Source organism: Aegilops tauschii, chromosome 1 (assembly GCF_002575655.3).
Source record: "Aegilops tauschii subsp. strangulata cultivar AL8/78 chromosome 1, Aet v6.0, whole genome shotgun sequence".
Taxonomy (NCBI): Eukaryota; Viridiplantae; Streptophyta; class Magnoliopsida; order Poales; family Poaceae; genus Aegilops; species Aegilops tauschii.
The window spans coordinates 331,268,046-331,294,430 of NC_053035.3; positions in this window are offsets into that span (position 1 = coordinate 331,268,046).

The following is a 26,385-nucleotide window of genomic DNA, read 5'->3' on the forward strand; positions in this document are numbered from 1 at the left end:
TGCTATATATCAATGTTCACCTATCGACCATTTCAAGACTCCTCGTCATGTTCGTGATCTCATCCGGGACTCCGAACAACATTCGGTCACCAAATCACATAACTCATATAATACAAAATCGTCATCGAACGTTAAGCGTGCGGACCCTACGGGTTCGAGAACTATGTAGACATGACCGAGACACCTCTCCGGTCAATAACCAATAGCGGAACCTGGATGCTCATATTGGCTCCTACATGTTCTACAAAGATCTTTATTGGTCGAACCGTTATGACAACATACGTTATTCCCTTTGTCTATCGGTATGTTACTTGCCCAAGATTCGATCGTCGGTATCTTCATACCTAGTTCAATCTCGTTACCGGCAAGTCTCTTTACTCGTTCCGTAATACATCATCCCGCAACTAACTCATTAGTAACTCTGCTTGCAAGGCTTCTTATGATGTGTATTACCGAGAGGGCCCAGAGATACCTCTCCGATACTCGGAGTGACAAATCCAAATCTCGATCTATGCCAACCCAACAAACACCTTCAGAGATACCTGTAGAGCATCTTTATAATCACCCAGTTATGTTGTGATGTTTGATAGCACACAAGGTATTCCTCCGGTATCTGGGAGTTGCATAATCTCATAGTCGAAGGAATGTCTATATGACATGAAGAAAGCAATAGCAATAAAACCGAACGATCAATATGCTAAGCTAACAGATGGGTCTTGTCCATCACATCATTCCCCTAATGATGTGATCTCGTTCATCAAATGACAACACATGCCTATGGTTAGGAAACTTAACCATCGTTGATTAACGAGCTAGTATATATAGTAGAGGCTTACTAGGGACACGGTGTTTTGTCTATGTATCCACACATGTATCAAGTTTCCGGTTAATACAATTCTAGCATGAATAATAAACATTTATCATGAGATAAGGAAATATAAAATAAAAACTTTATTATTGCCTCTAGGGCATATTTCCTTCAGTCTCCCACTTGCACTAGAGTCAATAATCTAGTCCACATCGCCATGTGAGTTAACACCAATAGTTCACATCGCCATGTGACCAACAACCAGAGGGTTTACTAGAGTCAATAATCTAGTTCACATCGCTATGTGATTAACACCCAAAGAGTACTAAGGTGTGATCATGTTTTTGCTTGTGAGAGAAGTTTAGTCAACGGGTCTGCCACATTTAGATATGTATGTATTTTGCAAATTTCTATGTCTACAATACTCTGCATGGAGCTACTCTAGCTAATTTCTCCCACTTTCAATATGTTTCCAGATTGAGACTCTGAGTCATCTGGATCAGTGTTAAAGCTTGCAACGACGTAACTCTTTACGACGAACTCTTTATCACTTCCATAACCGAGAAACATTTCCTTAGTCCTCTAAGGATAATTTTTACCGATGTCTAGTGATCTACTCTTGTATCACTATTGTACCCCCTTGCCAAACTCATGGCAAGGTACACAACATGGCATACTTTATAGAACCTATGGCTGACGCATAGGGAATGACTTTCATTCTCTTTCTATCTTTTGTCGTGGTCGGGTTTTGAGTCTTACTCAACTTCACACCTCACAATACAGGCTAGAAATCCTTCTTTGACTGATCCATTTTGAACTCCTTCAAAATCTTGTCAAGGTATGTACTCATTGAAAATCTTATTAAGCGTCTTGATCTATCTCTATAGATCTTGATGCCGAATACGTAAGCAGCTTCATCGAGGTCTTTCATTGAAAAATTCTTATTCAAGTATCCTTTTATGCTATCCAGAAATTCTATATCATTTCCAATCAGCAATATGTCATCCACATATAATATCAGAAATGCTACAGAGCTCCCACTCACTTTCTTGTAAATAAACGCTTCACCGTAAGTCTGTACAAAACCATATGCTTTGATCACCTCATCAAAGCGTATATTCCAACTGTGAGATGCTTGCACCAGTCCATTGATGGATCGCTGGAGCTTGCACATTTTGTTAGCACCTTTAGAATCGACAAAACCTTCTGGTTGCATCATATACAACTCTTCTTTAAGAAATCCATTAAGGAATGCAGTTTTGACGTCCATTTGCCAGATTTCATAAAATACGGCAATTGCTAACATGATTCGAACAAACTTAAGCATCGCTACGGGTGAGAAAGTCTCATCGTAGTCAACTCCTTGAACTTGTCAAAAACCTTTTTGCGACAAGTCAAGCTTTAAAGACAATGATACTACCATCATCGTCCGTCTTCCTCTTGGAGATCCATTTATTCTTAATGGCTTACTGATCATCGGGCAAGTCCACCAAAGTCCACACTTTGTTCTCATACATGGATCCTATCTCAGATTTCATGGCCTCAAGCCATCCATCGGAATCTGGGCTCATCATAGCTTCTTCATAGTTCGCAGGTTCGTCTTGGTCTAGTAACATGACTTCCAGAACAGGATTACCATACCACTCTGGTGTGCATCGTGCTCTGGTTGACCTACGAGGTTCATAAGTAACTTGATCTGAAGTTTCATGATCATCATCATTAGCTTCCTCTCTAGTTGGTGTAGGCATCACGAGAACGGATTTCTCTGATGTGCTACTTTCCAAATTGAGAGAAGGTACAATTACCTCATCAAGTTCTACTTTCCTCCCACTCACTTCTTTCGAGAGAAACTCCTTCTCTAGAAAGGTTCCATTCTTGGCAACAAAGATCTTGCCTTCGGATTTGTGGTAGAAGGTGTACCCAATTGTTTCCTTAGGGATCTTATGAAGATGCACTTCTCCGATTTGGGTTTGAGCTTATCAGATTGAAGCCTTTTGACATAAGTGTCGCAACCCCAAACTTTAAGAAACGACAGCTTAGGTTTCTTGCCAAACCATAGTTCATACGGTGTCGACTCAACGGATTTAGACGGTGCCCTATTTAACATGAATGCAGCTGTCTCTAATGCATAACCCCAAAATGATAGTGGTAAATCGGTAAGAGACATCACAGATCACACCATATCTAATGAAGTACGGTTACGACGTTCGGACACACCATTACACTGTGGTGTTCCAGGTGGCGTGAGTTTGTGAAACTATTCCACATTGTTTTAAATGAAGGCCAAACTCGTAACTCAAATATTTGCTTCCGCGATCAGATCGTAGAAACTTAATTTTCTTGCTACGATGATTCTCTACTTCACTCTGAAATGCTTTGAACCTTTTCAAATGTTTGAGACTTGTGTTTCATCAAGTAGATATACCCATACCTATTTAAATCATCTGTGAAGGTGAGAAAATAACGATACCCGCCGCGTGCCTCAGTACTCATCGGACCGCATACATCGGTATGTATTATTTCCAATAAGTCATTAGCTCGCTCCATTGTTTCAAAGAACGGAGTTTTAGTCATCTTGCCCATGAGGCATGGTTCGCAAGTATCAAATGATTCATAATCAAGTGATTCCAAAAGTCCATCTGCATGGAGTTTCTTCATGCGCTTTACACCAATATGACTTAAACAGCAGTGCCACAAGTATGTTGCACTATCATTATCAACTTTGCATCTTTTTGGCATCAATATTATGAATATGTGTATCACTACGATCGAGATTCAATAAACCATTTACATTGGGTGTATGACCATAGAAGGTTTTATTCATGTAAACAGAGCAACAATTATTCTCTGACTTAAATGAATAACATTATCACAATAAACATGATCCAATCATATTCATGCTCAATGCAAACACCAAATAACATTTATTTAGGGCAAATACTAATCCCGAAGGTAGAGGGAGTGTGCGATGGTGATCTCATCAACCTTGGAATCACTTCCAACACACATCGTCACCTCAGCCTTAACTAGTCTCTGTTCATTTTGCAACTCCTGTTTCGAGTTACTAATCTGAGCAACTGAATCGGTATCAAATACCCATGGGTTGCTATGAACACTAGTAAAGTACACATCAATAACATGTATATCAAATATACCTTTGTTCACTTTGCCATCCTTATTATCCGCCAAGTATTTGGGGTAGTTCTGCTTCCAGTGACCATTTTCTTTGCAGTAGAAGCACTCGGTTTCAGGATTAGGTCTAGCTTTGGGCTTCTACATGGGAGTGGCAACTTGCTTGTCATTCTTCTTGAAGTTCCCTTTCTTTTCCTTTGCCCTTTTATTTGAAACTAGTGGTCTTTTAACCATCAACAATTGATGCTCTTTCTTGATTTCTACCTTCGTCGATTTCAGCATCACGAAGAGCTCGGGAATCGTTTTCGTCATCCCTTGCATATTATAGTTCATCACGAAGTTCTAGTAACTTGGTGATAGTGACTAGAGAATTCTGTCAATCACTATCTTATCTGGAAGATTAACTCCCACTTGATTGCGATTTGTAGTACTCAGACATTCTGAGCACATGCTCACTGGCTGAGCTATTCTCCCCCATCTTATAGGCAAAGCAGAGGTCTCATACCTCCCGACACGGGCATGAGTCTCAAATACCAATTTCAGCTCTTGGAACATCTCATATGCTCTGTGGCGTTCAAAACGTTTTTGAAGTCCCAGTTCTAAGCCGTAAAGCATGGTGCACTAAACTATTGAGCAGTCATCATATCGAGCTAGCCAAACGTTCATAACGTCTGCATCTACTCCTGCAATAGGTGTGTCACCTAGCGGTGCATCAAGGACATAATTCTTCTGTGCAGCAATGAGGATAATCCTCAGATCAGGGACCCAGTCCGCATCATTGCTACTATCATCTTTCAACTTAGTTTTCTCTAGGAACAAATCAAAAACATAGGGGAGCTACAACGCGAGCTATTGATCTACAACATAATTTGCAAATACTATCAGGACTAATTTCATGATAAATTAAAGTTCAATTAATCAAATTACTTAAGAACTCCCACTTAGATAGACATCCCTCAAGTCATCTAAATGATACGTGATCCAAATCAACTAAACCATGTCTGATCATCATGTGAGATGGAGTAGTCATCAATGGTGAACATCTCTATGTTGATCATATCTACTATATGATTCACATTCGACCTTTCGGTCTCTAGTGTTCTGAGGCCATGTATGTACATGCTAGGCTCGTCAAGTTTAACCCGAGTATTCCGCATGTGCAAAATTGTCTTGCACCCGTTGTATGTGAACGTAGAGCCTATCACACCCGATCATCACGTGGTGTCTCAGCACGAATAACTGTCGCAACGGTGCATACTCAGGGAGAACACTTATAACTTGAAATTTTAGTTAAGGGTTCATTTTATAATGCTACCGCCGTGCTAAGCAAAATAAGATGCATAAAAGATAACCATCACATGCAATCAAAATATGTGACATGATATGGCCATCATCATCTTGTGCCTTTGATCTCCATCTCCAAAGCACCGTCATGATCTCCATCGTCACTGGCTTGACACCTTGATCTCCATCGTAGCGTCGTGGTCGTCTCGCCAACTATTGCTTCTACAACTATCGCTAACGCATAGTGACAAAGTAAAGCAATTACATGGCGTTTGCATTTCATACAATAAAGCGACAACCATAAGGCTCCTGCCAGTTGCCGATAACTTTTACAAAACATGATCATCTCATACAAAAATGTATATCACATCATGTCTTGACCATATCACATCACAATATGCCCTGCAAAAACAAGTTAGACGTCCTCTACTTTGTTGTTGCAAGTTTTACGTGGCTGCTACGGGCTTCTAGCAAGAACTGTTCTTACCTTTGCATCAAAATCACAACGGTGTTCGTCAAGTTGCTGTTTTAACCTTCAACAAGGACCGGCCATAGTCAAATTTGATTCAACTAAAGTTGGAGAAATAGACACCCGCCAGCCACCTTTATGCAAAACTAGTTGCATGTTTGTCGGTGGAACCAGTCTCATGAACGTGGTCATGTAAGGTTGGTCCGGGCCGCTTCATCCAACAATACCGCCGAATGAAAATAAGACGTTGGTGGTAAGAAGTATGACTATCACCGCCCACAACTCTTTGTGTTCTACTCGTGCATATCATCTACGCATAGACCTGGCTCGGATGCCACTGTTGGGAAACGTAGCATGCAATTTCAAAAAAATTCCTACGCTCATGCAAGATCTATCTAGGAGATGCATAGCAACGAGAGGGGGAGAGTATGTCTACGTACCCTCGTAGACTGAAAGCGGAAGCGTTTGACAACGCGGTTGATGTAGTCGAACTTCTTCTCGTTCCGACCGATCAAGCACCAACGTACGACACCTCCGAGTTCTGCACACGCTTAGCTTGATGACGTCCCTCGAACTCTTGATCCAGCAAAGTGTCGAGGAAGTAGATGAGTTCTGCCAGCACGACGGCGTGGTAACGGTGATGGTGAAGTGATCTCCGCAGAGCTTCGCCTAAGCACTACGGAGATATAATCGTGGGACTAAACGGTGGAGGGGGTGCCGCACATGGCTATGCAATAGTCTGAGATGTGGTAGAGGCGCCCCCCCACATATATATAGGTGGAGGAGATGGGGAGGCAGCCAAGGGGCACCCTAGGGTTGGCCGCCGCCCCCTAGGGGCCCTGCCTTGCCCTGCGCCGCCCTTTCCATGTATACATGAAGGGGAAGGAAAGAGGGGGTGAGGGAAGTGGAATCCTAATCCACACTTCCCTTTCCCTTTCCCCCTTTCCTTCTCCTCCTCCTATAGCCTTATAGGGCGCACCAGCCCCTAGTGGCCTGGTGTGTTCCTTCACAAGGCCCATATGGCCCATAGGATTGACGGGGATGCCCGAAACACCTTCCGGTCGCCTGATAAGTACCCGATACCCTCCGGAACACTTCCGGTGTCCGAATACCATCGTCCTATATATCAATGTTTACCTCTCGACCATTTCAAGACTCCATGTCATGTCTGTGATCTCATCCGGGACTCCGAACAACATTCGGTCACCAAATCACATAACTCATATAATACAAAATCGTCATCGAACGTTAAGCGTGCGGACCCTACGGGTTCGAGAACTATGTAGACATTACCGAGACACCTGTCCGGTCAATAACCAATATCGGAACCTGGATGCTCATATTGGCTCCTACATATTCTACGAAGATCTTTATCGGTCGAACCGTTATGACAACATACGTTATTCCCTTTGTCTATCGGTATGTTACTTGCCCGAGATTCGATCGTCGGTATCATCATACCTAGTTCAATATCGTTACCGGCAAGTCTCTTTACTCGTTCTGTAATACATCATCCCGCAACTAACTCATTAGTCACTTTGCTTGCAAGGCTTCTTATGATGTGTATTACCGAGAGGGCCCAGAGATACCTCTCCGATACTCGGAGTGACAAATCCTAATCTCGATCTATGCCAACCCAACAAACACCTTCGGAGATACCTGTAGAGCATCTTTATAATCACCCAATTACGTTGTGACGTTTGATAGCACACAAGGTATTCCTCCGGTATCCGGGAGTTGCATAATCTCATAGTCGAAGGAATATGTATATGACATGAAGAAAGCAATAGCAATAAAACTGAACGATCAATATGCTAAGCTAACGGATGGGTCTTGTCCATCACATCATTCTCCTAATGATGTGATCCTGTTCATCAAATGACAACACATGTCTATGGTTAGGAAACTTAACCATCATTGATTAACGAGCTAGTCTTTTGTCTATGTATCCACACATGTATCAAGTTTCCGGTTAATACAATTCTAGCATGAATAATAAACATTTATCATGATATAAGGAAATATAAAATAAAAACTTCATTATTGCCTCTAGGGCATATTTCCTTCAGGTTGTTAGGCCATTAGGTAAGGTGTAGGATCGATTTCCCCATTGGTCAACGCACCCTCGATGTCGACTAGGTTATGGACGCACAGACGAAGTTGGTAGTTCGGGCTGCAACACTGATAGTTGTGGTTCAGGCATGGCTTATATTGATGCACAAGAGAGTTGTTCGTCGTGCTGAGAGGCCTCTCATCCGTTATGGTCTAATGCTTATTTGGGATCGGGAGAGGATGGCGAATCTGAGCTACATCTACAACTACAACGACACAGAGCATATGTGGATGCTTCGAATGGAAAGAGCACCATTTGCCAGGCTTGTGCGGACCTTCGGGAGAAGGGGGCTGCTACAAGATAGCATCCACACCAGTGTCGAAGAGAAAGTAGCCATGTTCCTTCATGTTGTTAGTCATAACCCGAGGTTCAGGATTATACACAACACCTTTCAGGAGATCAATGGAGACCATTGATACGTCTCCAACGTATCTATAATTTTTGCTTGTTCCATGCTGTTATATTATCATTCTTGGATGTTTTACAATCATTTTATAGGAACTTTATATCATTTTTTGGGACTAACCTATTGACATAGTGCCTAGTGCCAGTTGCTGTTTTTTGCTTGTTTTTTACTTCGCAGAAAATCAATACCAAACGGAGTCCAAACGCAACGAAACTTTTTGGAGATTTTTTCTGGACCAGAAGACACCTGTTGGGCCAAAGAAGTACCAGAGGGGGCTCCGAGGGGAGCACAACCCACCTGGGGGCGCCTGGGGGCCCAGGCGCGCCCTGGTGGGTTGTGCCCACCTCGGCCGCCTCCCGCACCGCCTCTTTGCTCTATAAATACCCTGAAAATCCAAAAGCCCTAGGGTGTCGATGAAACACAATTCCAGCCGCCACAAGTTCCAGAACCACTAGATCCAATCTAGACACCATCACGGAGGGGTTCATCATCCTCATTGGTGACTCACCGATGATGCGTGAGTAGTTCATGGTAGACCTACGGGTCCGTAGTTAGTAGCTAGATGGCTTCCTCTCTCTCTTTTGATTCTCAATAGAATGGTCTCTTGGAGATCTATTTGATGTAACTCTTTTTGCGGTGTGTTTGTTGGGATCCGATGAACTTTGAGTTTATGATCAGATCTATTTTATCCATGAAAGTTATTTGAGTCTTCTTTTGATCTCTTATATGCATGATTACTTATAGCCTCGTATTTCTTCTTCGAATCTTGGTTTAGTTAGGCCGACTAGATCGATTTTTCTTGCCATGGGAAGAGGTGCTTTGTGATGGGTTCGGTCGTGCGGTGTTCTTTCCCAGTGACTGATAACCCACAAGTATAGGGGATCGCAACAGTTTTTGAGGGTAAAGTACTCAACCCAAATTATTGATTCGACACAAGGGGAGCCAAAGAATATTCTTGAGTATTAGCAGTTGATTTGTCAATTCAACCACACCTGAAAGACTTAATATCTGCAGCGAAGTGTTTAGTAGCAAAGTAATATGGAAGTAGCAGTAACGGTGGCAAAAGTAACAGTAGCAGTTTTGTAGCAATCGTAACAATGGCAACGGAAAAGTAACTAAGCAAAGATCAATATATGAAAAGCTCGTAGGCAATGGATTAATGATGGATAATTATGTCGAATGGCATTCATCATGCAACAGTTATAACCTAGGGTGACACAGAACTAGCTCTAGTTCATCAATATAATGTAGGGATGTATTCCGAATATAGTCATACGTGCTTATGGAAAAGAACTTGCATGAAATCTTTTGTCCTACCCTCCCGTGGCAGCGGGGTCCTAGTGGAAACTAAGGGATATTAAGGCCTCCTTTTAATAGAGTACCGGATCAAAGCATTAGCACTTAGTGAATACATGAACTCCTCAAACTACGTCATCACCGGGAGTGGTCCCGACTATTGTCACTCCGGGGTTGCCGGATCATAACACATATTAGGTGACTATAACTTGCAATATCAGATCAAGAACACAAATATATTCATGAAAACATAATAGGTTCAGATCTGAAATCATGGCACTCAGGCCCTAGTGACAAGCATTAAGCATGGCAAAGTCATAGCAACATCAATCTTAGAACGATACTAGGGATCAAACCCTAACAAAACTAACTTGATTACATGGTAAATCTCATCCAACCCATCACCGTCCAGCAAGCCTACGATGGGATTACTCACGCATGGCGGTGAGCATCATGAAATTGGTGATGAAGGGTGGTTGATGATGACGATGGCGACGGATTCCCCTCTCCGGAGCCCCGAACGGACTCTTGATCTGCCCTCCCGAGGAAGAACAGGGCTTGGCGGCAGCTCCGTACCGTAAAACGCGATGAATCCTTCTCTCTGATTTTTTCTCTCCGAAAGTGAATATATGGAGTTGGAGTTGAGGTCGGTGGAGGTCCAAGGGGCCCACAAGGTCGGAGGGCGCGCCCCAAGGGGTGGGCGCGCCCCCCACCCTTGTGGCGAGGTTGTGGGCCCCCTGCTGCTTATTCTTTCGCCAATATTTTTTATTAATTCCAAAAGTTATCTCCGTTGATTTTCAGGTCATTCCAAGAACCTTTTATTTTGCACATAAATAACACCATGGCAATTCTGCTGAAAACAGCGTCAGTCCGGGTTAGTTCCATTCAAATCATGCAAGTTAGAGTCCGAAACAAGGGTAAAAGAGTTTGGAAAAGTAGATACGTTGGAGACGTATCAACTCCCCCAAGCTTAAACCTTTGCTTGTCCTCAAGCAATTCAGTTGACAAAATGAAAGTGATAAAGAAAAACTTTTCCAAACTCTGTTTAATCTTGTTGTTGCAAATATGTAAAGCCAGCATTGAAGTTTTCAGCAAAGATTATGAACTAACCATATTCACAATAAATTTTAGGTCTCACATTTACTCATATCAATGGCATAATCAACTAGCGAGCAATAATAATAAATCTCGGATGACAACACTTCTCAAAACAATCATGATATGATATAATAAGATGGTATCTCGCTAGCCCTTTCTGAGACCGCAAAACATAAATGCAGAGCACCCCTGAAGATCAAGGACTGACTAGACATTGTAATTCATGGTAAAAGAGATCCAGTCACAATCATACTCAATATCAATTAATAACAATGCATACAAATGACAGTGATGCTCTCTAACTGGTGCTTTTTATAAGAGGATGATGACTCAGCAATAAAAGTAAATAGATGGGCCCTTCGCAGAGGGATGCAGGGATTTGCAAAGGTGCCAGAGCTCGAGTTTTGAAATAGAGATTGAATAATATTTTGAGCGGTATGCTTTCATTGTCAACATAACAACTAAGAGATCTCGGTATCTTCCATGCTACATACATTATAGGCGGTTCCCAAACAGAATGGTAAAGTTTATACTCCCCCACCACCAACAAGCACACTCCACGGCTGGTCCGAAACAACGGATACGTCCAACTAACAACAATCCTAGGGGAGTTTTGTTTGCAATTATTTTGATTTGATTTGCTTTAAGCATGGGACTGGGCATCCCGGTTACCGGCCATTTTCTCGTGAATGATGAGCGGAGTCCACTCATCGTGAGAATAACCCACCTAGCATGGAAGATATTGACAGCCCTAGTTGGTACATGAGCTATTCGAGCATACTAAACAGATTATCATTTGAAGGTTTAGAGGTTGGCACTTGCAAATTTACTTGGAACGGCAGGTAAATACCGCATATAGGAAGGTATGGTGGACTCATATGGAACGATTTTGGGGTTTATGGAAGTGGCTGCACAGGCAGTATTCCCACTTAGTACAAGTGAAGGCTAGAAAAAGACTGGGAAGCAACCAACTAGAGAGTGACAACAGTCATAAACATGCATTAAGATTAACCAACATTGAGTGCAAGCATGAGTAGGATATAAACCACCATGAACCTAAATATCATAGAGGCTATGTTGATTTTGTTTCAACTACATGCGTGAACATGCGCCAAGTCAAGCCACTCGAATCATTCAAAGGAGGACACCATCCTATCATACTACATCACAACCATTTTAATTTCCATGTTGGCACGCAAGGTAAACCATTATAAACTCCTAGCTAATTAAGCATGGCATGAGTAACTATAATCTCTAATTGTCATTGCAAACATGTTTCATTCATAATAGGCTGAATCAGGAACGATGAACTAATCATATTTACAAAAACAAGATCGGTCGAGTTCATACCAGCTTTTCCTCATCTCAACCATTTCATCATATATCGTCATTATTGCCTTTCACTTGCGTGACCGAACAGTGTGGATAATAATAATAGTGCACGTGCATTGGACTAAGCTTGAATCTGCAAACATTTATTTGAAGGAGAAGACAAGGTAATATGGGCTCTTCGTTAGATCAACAATAATGCATATGAGAGCCACTCAACATTTTCATCGTGGTCTTCTCCTCTCGACCCCCAAAGAAAAGAAAAAGAATTTCAGAGAAACACACTGAAATATTTTTAGAGTTTTTTTCTAAAGAAAATAAAACCAGAACGAGAAAAACTATTTACACGGGAAAGCTCCCAACAGGCACGAGAAATCTTTTTGGGTTTTATTTTAATATTACTACTAAGCATGCATAGAAAGTAAACCAACTACAACTAATTTTTTTTTGTTTTTTCTTAAGGTTTTTCAAACATACAAGAAGAAAGCGGAAGAAAGAAATAAACTAATCATGGATAATACAATGAAAAAGTATGAACACCGACAACTGATGTACTGTTGGTGAGAAATACGTACGCCCCCAAGCTTAGGCTTTTGGCCTAAGTTGGTCTAATCCCACGGCTGGCCTGGTGGATATCCAAAGTTGTAGTTGGGGTTCTACTGAGACGCGTCGGCCACTGCCTGAAGGGCTGCAGCATGGAGCCAAGCAGCTTCCGCTGCTCTCTCATACTCATCTGCCTCCTCTCTAGTTATAAAATATCGTCCCTTTGCCTGAAAGTTAAAGAAAGTAGGAGCAGGAAGAGTAACAAGGACGGCACGCCATCTATCAAAGATTAGCTGGTACTGGAGGATCTGTTCGTTCCTCTTAAGAAAATGGTGGCGTACCATAGCCTCGTAATCCAGAAAAGTAGGTGGCAACTCAATATCATAACTCTTAATAGGTACATTCAAATAGTTAGTTAAACGAGTTGCATAAATCCCACCAAATAAATCTCCATCTTTAGCATTAAAATGTAGCCTTCTAGCAATAATGGCCCCCAAATTATATCGTTTATCACCTAACACAACACATATGAGGACACTAAGATCTGGAACGCAAACATGGCAAAGCTCATGTTTACCATTAATGCACCTACCGATAAAGAGAGCAAAATAATGTATGGCAGGAAAGTGAATGCTCCGTATGGTTGCTTGTGTGATATTTCTAGTTTCTCCAACCATGATGCTAGCAAGGAAATCATTATATTCAGATTTATGAGGCTCGCTAAGACTACCCCATTGCGGAATTTTACATGCATTACAAAAGTCTTCTAGGTCCATGGTATAAGATTCATCATAAAGATCAAACAGGACAGTATGAGTGTTACACTTAGATGAAAACTCAAACCTCCACACGAAGGAATCGGTGAGATAATGATATTGTAAGCACTTGTCTGATAAGAAATCCTTAAGGCCGACATTTTGTACATACTCATAGAATTCATCCTTGAAACATGCACGTTCCATAAATTCATCCGACGACCATTCACATGGCTTCACTTGAGCTTCCCTTGGTGGTTCAGGGTCCAGTTCGCGCATCGCACGCCTCGGCGCTTGTTTTCTTGAAGAACCACCCTGGTACATTCTCCTAGACATTTTTCTTTCTCTGAAAGTTTCTGAAATTTTTAGTGACTCAAAATAAAAGTGAATCAAACTCAACAAAATTGATAGCAACTACTCCTACAAGTGCCTAGAAGCTATATCATGCATCAAAACTACTTTGGACCATATAAAATTGACATGCTAGCTCAAAAACAAGGTCACCACGGCAACAAAAATTTGCAATGAGTAAAGCACTAGAACAAAAACTAATTGGACCATTGGAGGAGTCACATACCGAAGAGCAATCCCCCAAAAGCAGTTTTGTGAATGGGGCTTTGAGCAAGGAGATCGAAAATGGCAGCAAGATGAGCAAGAACACGAGTTTGAGCTATGGAGTGATTTTATCTGGAGGAAGAAGGAGAGGATGGGTGTTGGAATAAGTGGAGGGGGCCACGTGGAGCCCACAAGGCCAGGGGCGTGCCCCAGGGGGGTGGGCGTGCCCTCCACCCTTGTGGCCAGCTGGTGAGGCCCCCGGTGTGTTCTTTGCACCAGAAATTCTTAAATATTCTATAAAAAATCATACTAAATTTTCAGAAAACAGACAAAAAATACTACTTTTGCTTTATTTAATCTAATTAATAGAAAGTAAAAGATGGGTACAGAGCGTTGTGCTTTCTAAATTCATCCATCTCATGCTCATCAAAAGGAATCCATTAACAAGGTTGATCAAGTCTTATTAACAAACTTCTTCCGAATGACATGAAACCGGAGAACTTTCGAATAACACTAGGTTACCTCAACGGGGATATGCATTTCCCCAACAATAAGAATATCATATTTCTTTTTGACAATAGGAAGAGGAATTCAAAACCTCCAATAGTAATTGTTGGAATTTTCCAATAGAATTGATACTATGAACTTGAGGTTGTTTCTTCGAAAAGTGTACCATATGCTCATTACCATTAACATGAAAAGTGACATTGCCTTTGTTGCAATCAATAACAGCCCCTGCAGTATTCAAAAAGGGTCTACCAAGAATAATCGACATACTGTCGTCCTCGGGAATATCAAGAATAACAAAGTTCATTAAGATAGTAACGTTTGCAACCACAACAGGCACATCCTCACCAATACCGATGGGATAGCAGTTGACTTATCAGCCATTTGCAAAGAGATTTCTGTAGGTGTCAACTTATTCAATTCAAGTCTACGATATAAAGAGAAAGGCATAACACTAACACCGGCTCCAAGATCACATAAAGCAGTTTTGACATAGTTTCTTTTAATGGATCATGGTATGGTTGGTACTCCTGGATCTCCAAGTTTCTTTGGTATTCCACCCTTAAAAGTATAATTAGCAAGCATGGTGGAAATTTCAGCTTCCGGTATCTTTCTTTTATTTGTAACAATTTCTGTCATATACTTAGCATAGGGAGGCATTTTAAGCATATCTGTCAAACGCATACGCAAAAAGATAGGTCTAATCATTTCAGCAAAGCTCTCAAAATCCTCATCATCCTTTTTCTTGGATGGCTTAGGAGGAAAGGGCATGGGTTTCTGAACCCATGGCTCCCTTTCTCTACCATGTTTTCTAGCAACAAAATCTCTCTTATCATAACGTTGATTCTTTGATTGTGGGTTATCAAGATCAACAACAGGTTCAATCTTTTATATCATTATCATTACTAGGTTGAGAATCAACATGAACATCATTATTAACATTATCACTAGGTTCATGTTCATCACCAGATTGTGTCTCAGCATCAGAAATAGAAATATCATTGGGATTCTCAGGTGTGTCTATAGCAGGTTCACTGGCATGCAAAGTCCTATTAGTTTTCTTTTTCTTTTTATTAGAAGGACTAGGTGCATCAGTATTAATTCTCTGAGAATCTTGCTCAACTCTCTTAGGATGGCCCTCGGGATACAAAGGTTCCTGAGTCATCTTACCACCTCTAGTCATAACCCTAACATCATTATCATTATTCTTACTATTCAACTCATTAAGCAAATCATCTTGTGCTTTAAGTACTTGTTCTACTTGAGTTGTAACCATGGAAGCATGTTTACTAATAAGTTTAAGATCATTAACAGTACTATTCATATAATTACTTAGGTGATCAAGCATGTAAGCATTACGTTTCAATTGTCTACTAACATAAGCATTGAAATTTTCTTGTTTAACAATAAAATTATCAAATTCATCCAAGCATTGACTAGCAGACTTATTATGAGGAATATCACCTTCATCAAATCTATGGAGAGAGTTTACCTCTACTACCTGTGTCGGGTTATCAAGACCATGTATTTCTTCAATAGGTGGTAGATTCTTAACATCTTCAGCTTTAATGCCTTTTTCTTTCATAGATTTCTTTGCCTCTTGCATATCTTCAGGACTGAGAAATAGAATACCCCTTTTCTTCGGAGTTGGCTTCGGAGTTGGTTCAGGAAGTGTCCAATCATTTTCATTACTCAATATATTATTCAATAGCAATTCAGCTTGCTGAATAGTTCTTTCCCTGAAAACACAACCAACACAACTATCCAGGTGGTCTCTGGAAGCATCGGTTAGTCCATTATAAAAGATATCAAGTATTTCATTTTTCTTGAGAGGATGATCAGGCAAAGCATTAAGTAATCGGAGAAGCCTCCCCCAAGCTTGTTGGAGACTCTCTTCCTCAATTTGCACAAAATTGTATATTTCCCTTAAAGCAGCTTGTTTCTTATGAGCGGTGAAATATTTTGCAGAGAAGTAATAAATCATATCCTGGGGACTACGCACACAACTAGGAGCAAGAGAATTAACTATAACTTAGCATCACCCTTTAGTGAGAAAGGAAATAATTTAAGAATATAGTAGTAGCGGATTTTTTTCCTCATGGGCAAATAGGGTGGATATATCATTCAATTTAGTAAGATGTGCCACAACAGTTTCAGATTCATAACCATGAAATGAATCGGATTCAACCAAAGTAATTAACTCAGGATCGACAGAGAATTCATAATCCTTATCAGTAACAAAGATAGGTGAAGTAGCAAAAGCAGGATCATATTTCATTCTAGCATTCAAAGATTTTTCTTTCAGCTTAACTAACAATTTCTTAAGATCCTCTCTATCATTGCAAGCAAGGAAGTCTCTAGCAGTTTCTTCATCCATAACATAACCCTCAGGAACAATAGGCAATTCATATCTAGGGGGAGAATCATAATCATCATCTTCAATAATATCATCAGTTTCAGTAATTTCATTCTCTCTAACCCTAGCAAGTTGTTCATCAAGAAATTCACCTAGTGGCACAGTATCATCAAGTATAGAAGTAGTTTCATCATAAGCATCATGCATAGTAGAAGTGGCATCATCAATAACATGCGACATATCAGAATCAATAGCAGGTGCAGGTGTCGCAAGTTTGCTCAAAACAGAAGGACAATCAAGTGCAAAGCTAGATGGCACTTCCTCACCTCCTGTTGGGGATATAACTATTAGGTATAACCCGCCCAGGAGGGGCCGGGTCATACCACTGACGACTTGTAAAATGAAGATGGTAGATCATGGCAAGCCTATTGACGGCCCAAGACCCGGAGGCGACTTAAGGCCCAAGAGGATGAACCGCCATATGTATAACTTGTATTGTAAGGCAACCTTAGTGAGTCACCGAGCCGGACACGTTGTGTATGAGCCGGCCGGGACTCTGTAAGCCGCCGGGCGTCAACCTGTGTATATAAAGGGGTGACTCGGCGGCGGGTTAACTCAAGAAACAACAAGTCCAGAACTAGGTCAAGCAGATTTGCTCCCTGGTAATCGAAACCCGAGCAATACAATCCCAAACTTGAGTAAGCCTTTACCTCATCCCGAGGGGCCGAACCAGTATAAACCCTCTGTGTCCTTTGTCCCGATTAGCCCCTTTAAGCTAACCTAGTTGCGATGGCTCCACACCTAAGTCCTTTTGCTAGGACATCTGCCGTGTTAAGTCCACGACAGTTGGCTCCCACCATGGGGCCAGCGCACGGTGGTTTCGAGTTCTTGAAGGGCAGCTTCGCAAGGATCATGGGATATGTTGTGGGCCCGATGACCAAGAGTCGTCGCAGCAAGCTCTACATCGACGATGCTAGCTGGGGCCCCGAGGCCGGCTCAATCGAGTACGGGTACCAGGTCCCCTTCGGCGGAATCCACGTCATCATCGGCAAGATCGGCGAGTCTGGACCTGAGCCAGACATCTGCACCGACCTCGTCGAGACGGCTCAGCGTGCACGACCCACCAAGGTGCAAGCCGCTGTGAAGCGTGCCTTTGTTGGTTTCATCCATGGGGCGGAACTTGAGGAAGGATCTATGTCTGGTGGTGAGACGGCCATCTACTCTGATGGTGAGTCGTCGACCGGCGAGACTGATTCAATGTATCAACTGTAGGACGGCCGGCTTGGGGCTGTTCCGATGGTGACAGCATTTCGGACCCCTTTGAGCCGTCGAATAGGGTGGCAATCTTCATGGCCGGTACACAACCAGTGCTCGGTTCAACAACCGCCGTAGCTATGACCTCCAGCTCAACGACTACGGCAACGGCTGGGGCTAGCGGTTCTGCGCGCCCGCCGGCTCAGGTTCTGACCGAATTACCGGATGCTTTGGCGGTTTTAATGGGGGGAGGTGACCCCAGACACTCAAGAATAACATAAAGTGGATGTTGCAAAGCTACAAGATGAGATAGCTCAGGCCAAGGAGGAGCTGGCGGCTGAGAACGCTAGGATGGCCACGGAGCGAGCTGCTTTGGACGCTCAGGCACAAAGGATTCATGCGGACTCTTTCCGGCTTACCTTGGATCAAAACGCTTCAAATGCCATCATGAGAAGGAGGCACCAGAGTCGCTTACCTCCGGTTTACGATGCAAGAAACCTCTTCAACACACCTGGGGCAGGGACCAGTGACCCGCTTGTGGTGAACCGGGCGGTTGAGGCGCCCGTGACCGGAGCGCCGGTTTAGCCGCGTACTACGGATCTGCCTCATTTGGATATGACTCTGCCTCAGCATGTTCCGACACCGCTGGGTCATTATTCTAACCCTCTGGATAAGATGATTGCTGCGGCGAGACGATTGGCGGCTCTCCCAGTTGAAGGCGAGTCTCCGACGGTGATAGAGACATGGAGGGCCAGAGAGCTTCTTCAGACAGCAGTGGCTCAACATGCGGCTTATTCGTATAGCCGTGAACGGATTCACTCAACCCCTCCTCCAAGCCGGAGTTATAGCAGGCACATTGACTCGCGGGCAATTTCAAGGAGTGAACAGCGCCGTAATCAGCCTCACGGGCATGACCCACCGCGCGTTGGCAATGATGTGCAGGCTTTAGTAGACCATGGCAGGGCGCAACGTGAGGCCGAGCTGGCGGCTCAGTTAGCGGCTCAACAGCAACCTCCGGTTTATCCGTCAATGCCTGCGAGGGCAGGAGTGACCTCTAGAACATTGGGTGTGCCATGTTTAGTGCCGGCTCTACGCAACGAGCGCTTGCCTAAGGATTTCAAGGGCCCTCGTAAAGTGCCTAACTACACAGCGGATCAGCCCCCAGGGGCTTGGATTGAGAGTTATGAGATGTCTATGGAGATGTTGGATGTTAGTGATGCTGTATGTGCTAAGTATTTCACCATGATGTTGGATGGGCCGGCTCGTAACTGGTTGAAAGGGTTGCCTGTTAACTCCATTGGTTCATGGGCTGAATTGAAGTCTCGTTTCATTCAGAATTTCAAGGATACATGCAAGCAGCCCCTGTCGATTCTTGATTTAGACACTTGTGTCCAGGGCGAAGGAGAGTCAACGACCCATTGGGTGCGCCGGATCTCAACCATTATTCACTCTTCGGACAATATTAACGTCGGCTCAGTGGTCCTCAAGTTAGAGAAAAACTGTCGTTTCCTTCCCCTCAAACAGAAGCTGGGGCGGCTTAAGCGCCACTGTAATGATATGGGGGAGCTCATGGCGGCTCTCGTCAAATACACCGACTCATATAGTACCAAGGATCCAGAATCTGATGAGGAGAAGGCTGGAAAGGGGAAGAAAAACATCAAGGGGCAGCAACAGAATACGGCGGGTCAAGGTAACAATGGTAAGCGCAAGCATATGGACGACGGCTCATATTTTGTGGCTAAAGAGGAAGGGATGATGGAGCATAGCGGCAGTAGGTATTTCCCTCAGATATGAAACCAAGGTTATCGAACCAGTAGGAGAACCAAGCAACACAACGTAAACAGCCCCTGCACACAAAGAACAAATACTCAAAACCCGACGTGTTAAAGGAGTTGTCAATCCCTTCTAGGGTACGGCGCCTCAAGATAGGCAAAACAGACGTGAGGAAATTGTAGTAGATTGATAGATCAAACACCAAACAAAATAAATAAGAATAAATTGCAGCAAGGTATTTTTGTATTTTTTGGTTTAATAGATCTGAAAATAAACGCAAGGAAAAAGTAGATCGCAAGGCAAATAAATGAGAAAGAAGACCCGGGGGCCGTAGGTTTCACTAGTGGCTTCTCTCGAGAAAAATAGCAAATGGTGGGTAAACAAATTACTGTTGGGCAATTGATAGAACTTCAAATAATTATGACGATATCCAGGCAATGATCATTACATAGGCATCACGTCCAAGATTAGTAGACCGACTCCTGCCTGCATCTACTACTATTACTCCACACATCGGCCGCTATCTAGCATGCATCTAGTGTATTAAGTTCATGGAAAAACTGAGTAATGCAATAAGAACGATGACATGATGTAGACAAGATCCGTTTATCTATTGCGTAGATATAGATCCCATCTTTTTATCCTTAGTAGCAACGATACATACGTGTCGGTTCCCTTTCTGTCACTGGGATCGAGCACCGTAAGATCGAACCCACTACCGGGCACCTCTTCCCATTGCAAGATAAATAGATCAAGTTGGCCAAACAAAACCCAAATATCGGAGAAGAAATACGAGTCTATAAGAGATCATGCATATAGGAGATCAAAGAAACTCAAATAACTTTCATGGATATAAAAGATATAACTGATCATAAACTCTAAGTTCATCAGATCCCAACAAACACACGGCAAAAAGAGTTACATCATATGGATCTCCAAGAGACCATTGTATTGAGAATTCAGCGAGAGAGAGGAAGCCATCTAGCTACTAACTACGGACCCGAAGGTCTACAAAGAACTACTCATGCATCATCGGAGAGGCACCAATGGAAGTGGTGAACCACTCCGTGATGGTGTCTAGATTGGATCAGGTGGTTCTGGACTCTGCGGCGGCTGGATGAATATTTCGTCGACGCCTTTAGGGTTCCTGGAATATTGGGGTATTTATAAAGCAAAGAGGCGGTTCGGGGGGCACCCGAGGTGGGCACAACCCACCAGGGCGCGCCTGGGCCTCCGGCGCACCCTGGTGGGTTGTCCCCTCCTCGGGACTCCTCCCAGGTGCAACTAGGGCCCAACATCTTCCTTCTGGTCCAAAAAAAAATCTCCGTAAAGTTTCGTGGCATTTGGACTCCATTTGATATTGATTTCCTGCGATGTAAAAAACATGGAAAAAACAGCAATTGGCACTTGGCACTATGTCAATAGGTTAGTACCAAAAAATGATATAAAATGATTATAAAACATCCAAGATTGATAATAAAACAGCATGGAACAATCAAAAACTATAGATACATTAGAGACGTATCACCTGGTAAGTCGGCGTATCCAGTAGGCAAGATAGCTTTGGAAGTGGCTTTCGGTGATGATCATGATTCCAGAGCTAAGACATTGACCTTTGAGGTGGTTAAGATCAAGAGCCCTTATCATGCCTTGTTTGGGCGGCCGGCTTATACCAAGTTTATGGCAAGGCCTTGTTATGTTTATCTGCAGCTTAAGATGCCGGGTCATAAGGGTACCATCACCGTACACGGCAACAGGAAGATAGCCTTAGAATGTGAAGAAGGCGATGCTGCTTATGCTGAGTCTGTTTGTGCGACAGAAGAGTTGAAGTTTTACAAATATAATGTTGACTCAGCAGATATGACACCTTTGAAGAAGCCAACCACGGAGCATGACCCGCTGTTGAAGTTTAAGTCGGCAGATGACACTAATATGGTTGACTTTGTCCCTGGCGACTCATCCAAGCAGTTCAGTATTAGTGCTAATATGGATCCGAAATAGGAAAGCGCGCTCATCGAGTTCATCCGTGAGAACCGGGACATCTTTGCATGGAAACCTTCTGACATGCCAGGTGTACCGAGGGAACTCGCTGAGCACACTCTCAATATTGATCCAAAGTTTAAACCGGTCAAGCAATTCCTTCGCCGTTTCAATGAAGAGAGGCGCAAGGCCATTGGTGAAGAAGTAGCCCGGCTCTTGGCGGCTGGGATTGTGGAAGTTTTTCATCCCGAGTGGTTGGCTAACCCGGTGTTGGTACTCAACAAGAACGGTACTTGGCGGATGTGTGTGGATTAAACAGACCTTAACAAGGCTTGTCCAGCTGATCCTTTTGCTCTCCCTCGTATTGATCAGATTATTAATGCTACGGCGGGTTGTGAGCGTTTGAGTTTTCTGGATGCTTACTCTGGATATCATCAGATCAAGATGGCAGTTAAGGACCATGAGAAGACAGCTTTCATTACTCCCTTTGAAGCCTTCTGCTATGTTTCTATGCCTTTTGGGCTCAAGAGTGCCCAGGCGACTTATCAACGCTGTGTACAGAATTGCCTCCATGACCAGATTGGGCGCAATGTTCATGCTTATGTGGATGATATTGTTGTGAAATCCAGGAAGAACGAGACCTTGATAGATGATTTGCAAGAGACCTTTGACAACCTCCGGGTGTACAAGATGATGCTTAACTCGGCCAAGTGTGTCTTTGATGTGCCAGCAGGCAAGCTCTTGGGTTTTTTGGTTTCTGAAAGGGGCATTGAAGCTAACCCGGAGAAAATCAAGGCTATCACTTCCTTGGCTAAGCCGGCATGTATTAATGATGTCCAGCGTCTGGCGGGTTGTATTGCGGCCTTAAGCCGGTTCATAAGTCGGTTGGGCGAAAAAGCTACCCCTCTCTACTAGATGATGAAGAAAACAGATCACTTTTTCTGGAGTGATGCTGTTGATCAGGCATTTGAGGCCTTGAAAAAATAGTAAGCTGAGCCGCCAATCCTTGCAGCTCCTATTGATAAGGAGCCTTTGTTGTTATATGTGGCTGCTAATAGCCGAGCCATCAGTGTGGCAATTGTTGTGGAAGGGAAGGAATCAGGCAAGGAGTATCCGGTTCAACGGCCGGTTTATTATATCAGTGAAGTCCTCATTGAATCCAAGCAGAGGTATCCACATTGGAAGAAACTGGTGTATGGAGTGTTCATGGCTAGTCGTAAGTTGAAGCAGTATTTCTTTAGCCATCCCATCACTGTGGTCAGTTCTTGTCGCTTGGGGGATATTATTCAAAACAGAGAAGCCACAGGTCGGGTAGCCAAGTGGGCCATTGAGCTTGGGCCCCATGGTTTGAAGTATATGCCTCGGACAGCTATCAAGTCTCAAGCACTTGTGGATTTTATCAATGACTGGACCGAGCTGCAGATGCCTGAGGAGAAGCCGAATAGCACATATTGGACTATTCACTTTGATGGATCCAGGCAGTTGGAAGGCTCGGGGGCTGGAGTTATTTTGACTTCCCCATGACGTGATAATTTTTTTTATATTTTAAGATTGATGTTCCCTTGTACTAACAATGTAGCTGAGTATGAGGCCTTGCTCCATGGTCTTCGGATGGCTAAAGAGATGAATTTAAGCCGGGTGAGGTGTTTTGGCGACTCAGATTTGGTGGCTCAGCAAGTTTCAGGCACTTGGGATTCTAAAGATCCACTCATGGTGGCTTACCGCCGAGAGGTTGATGCTATTGCTGGTCATTTCAAAGGTTATCAAGTGGAACATGTTGATCGCAGAAAAAATGAGGCGACTGATGCTTTAAGCCGGCTAGGGTCTCAGCGTAAGCCAGTACCACCTAATGTTTTCCTTGATATTCTGCATAACCCTTCAATCAAATTGCCTTTGGAGTAAGATCTTGCTGTTCCTGACCCGGAGGCGCAGTTGGTGGTGGCTCTTCATGCTATTCCTGATTGGACAGTTCCATATTTGGCTTATATGACCCGGGGCGAGTTACCTGAAGATGAAACTTTGGCCAGACAGATAACCCGGCGGTCCAAGTCAATGACTATTGTCAATGGAGAGTTGCACCGATGCAGTGTCACATGGGTGTTTCAACGTTGTATTTCTCCTGAGGAAGGCCATGAGATTCTACGAGAGATTCATGAAGGAGATTGTTGTCATCATGCCGGCTCTAAGTCTCTCGTGGCCAAGGCTTCTCGTCATGTGTTTTATTGGCTGACGGCTCATGCTGATGCAGAAGATTTGGTCAGTAAATGTGATGGTTGTCAGCAATTTTCAACACGAGCTCATGTGCCGGCTCAAGAGTTGAGGATGATTCCAATTACTTGGTCGTTTGCAGTCTGGGGGCTGGATATGGTTGGACCTTTTAAAAGATCCAAGGATAAAAAGACCCACCTTTTGGTGGCAGTTGACAAATTCACAAAGTGGGTTGAGGCAGAGCCAGTCAGTAAGTGTGACGTGGCGACGGCGGTTTCATACCAAGGTTATCGAACCAGTAGGAGAACCAAGCAACACAACGTAAACAGCCCCTGCACACAAAGAACAAATACTCAAAACCCGACGTGTTAAAGGAGTTGTCAATCCCTTCTAGGGTACGGCGCCTCAAGATAGGCAAAACAGACGTGAGGAAATTGTAGTAGATTGATAGATCAAACACCAAACAAAATAAATAAGAATAAATTGCAGCAAGGTATTTTTGTATTTTTTGGTTTAATAGATCTGAAAATAAACGCAAGGAAAAAGTAGATCGCAAGGCAAATAAATGAGAAAGAAGACCCGGGGGCCGTAGGTTTCACTAGTGGCTTCTCTCGAGAAAAATAGCAAATGGTGGGTAAACAAATTACTGTTGGGCAATTGATAGAACTTCAAATAATTATGACGATATCCAGGCAATGATCATTACATAGGCATCACGTCCAAGATTAGTAGACCGACTCCTGCCTGCATCTACTACTATTACTCCACACATCGGCCGCTATCTAGCATGCATCTAGTGTATTAAGTTCATGGAAAAACTGAGTAATGCAATAAGAACGATGACATGATGTAGACAAGATCCGTTTATCTATTGCGTAGATATAGATCCCATCTTTTTATCCTTAGTAGCAACGATACATACGTGTCGGTTCCCTTTCTGTCACTGGGATCGAGCACCGTAAGATCGAACCCACTACCGGGCACCTCTTCCCATTGCAAGATAAATAGATCAAGTTGGCCAAACAAAACCCAAATATCGGAGAAGAAATACGAGTCTATAAGAGATCATGCATATAGGAGATCAAAGAAACTCAAATAACTTTCATGGATATAAAAGATATAACTGATCATAAACTCTAAGTTCATCAGATCCCAACAAACACACGGCAAAAAGAGTTACATCATATGGATCTCCAAGAGACCATTGTATTGAGAATTCAGCGAGAGAGAGGAAGCCATCTAGCTACTAACTACGGACCCGAAGGTCTACAAAGAACTACTCATGCATCATCGGAGAGGCACCAATGGAAGTGGTGAACCACTCCGTGATGGTGTCTAGATTGGATCAGGTGGTTCTGGACTCTGCGGCGGCTGGATGAATATTTCGTCGACGCCTTTAGGGTTCCTGGAATATTGGGGTATTTATAAAGCAAAGAGGCGGTTCGGGGGGCACCCGAGGTGGGCACAACCCACCAGGGCGCGCCTGGGCCTCCGGCGCACCCTGGTGGGTTGTCCCCTCCTCGGGACTCCTCCCAGGTGCAACTAGGGCCCAACATCTTCCTTCTGGTCCAAAAAAAATCTCCGTAAAGTTTCGTGGCATTTGGACTCCATTTGATATTGATTTCCTGCGATGTAAAAAACATGGAAAAAAACAGCAATTGGCACTTGGCACTATGTCAATAGGTTAGTACCAAAAAATGATATAAAATGATTATAAAACATCCAAGATTGATAATAAAACAGCATGGAACAATCAAAAACTATAGATACGTTAGAGACGTATCACCTGGTAAGTCGGCATATCCAGTAGGCAAGATAGCTTTGGAAGTGGCTTTCGGTGATGATCATGATTCCAGAGCTAAGACATTGACCTTTGAGGTGGTTAAGATCAAGAGCCCTTATCATGCCTTGTTTGGGCGGCCGGCTTATACCAAGTTTATGGCAAGGCCTTGTTATGTTTATCTGCAGCTTAAGATGCCGGGTCATAAGGGTACCATCACCGTACACGGCAACAGGAAGATAGCCTTAGAATGTGAAGAAGGCGATGCTGCTTATGCTGAGTCTGTTTGTGCGACAGAAGAGTTGAAGTTTTACAAATATAATGTTGACTCAGCAGATATGACACCTTTGAAGAAGCCAACCACGGAGCATGACCCGCTGTTGAAGTTTAAGTCGGCAGATGACACTAATATGGTTGACTTTGTCCCTGGCGACTCATCCAAGCAGTTCAGTATTAGTGCTAATATGGATCCGAAATAGGAAAGCGCGCTCATCGAGTTCATCCGTGAGAACCGGGACATCTTTGCATGGAAACCTTCTGACATGCCAGGTGTACCGAGGGAACTCGCTGAGCACACTCTCAATATTGATCCAAAGTTTAAACCGGTCAAGCAATTCCTTCGCCGTTTCAATGAAGAGAGGCGCAAGGCCATTGGTGAAGAAGTAGCCCGGCTCTTGGCGGCTGGGATTGTGGAAGTTTTTCATCCCGAGTGGTTGGCTAACCCGGTGTTGGTACTCAA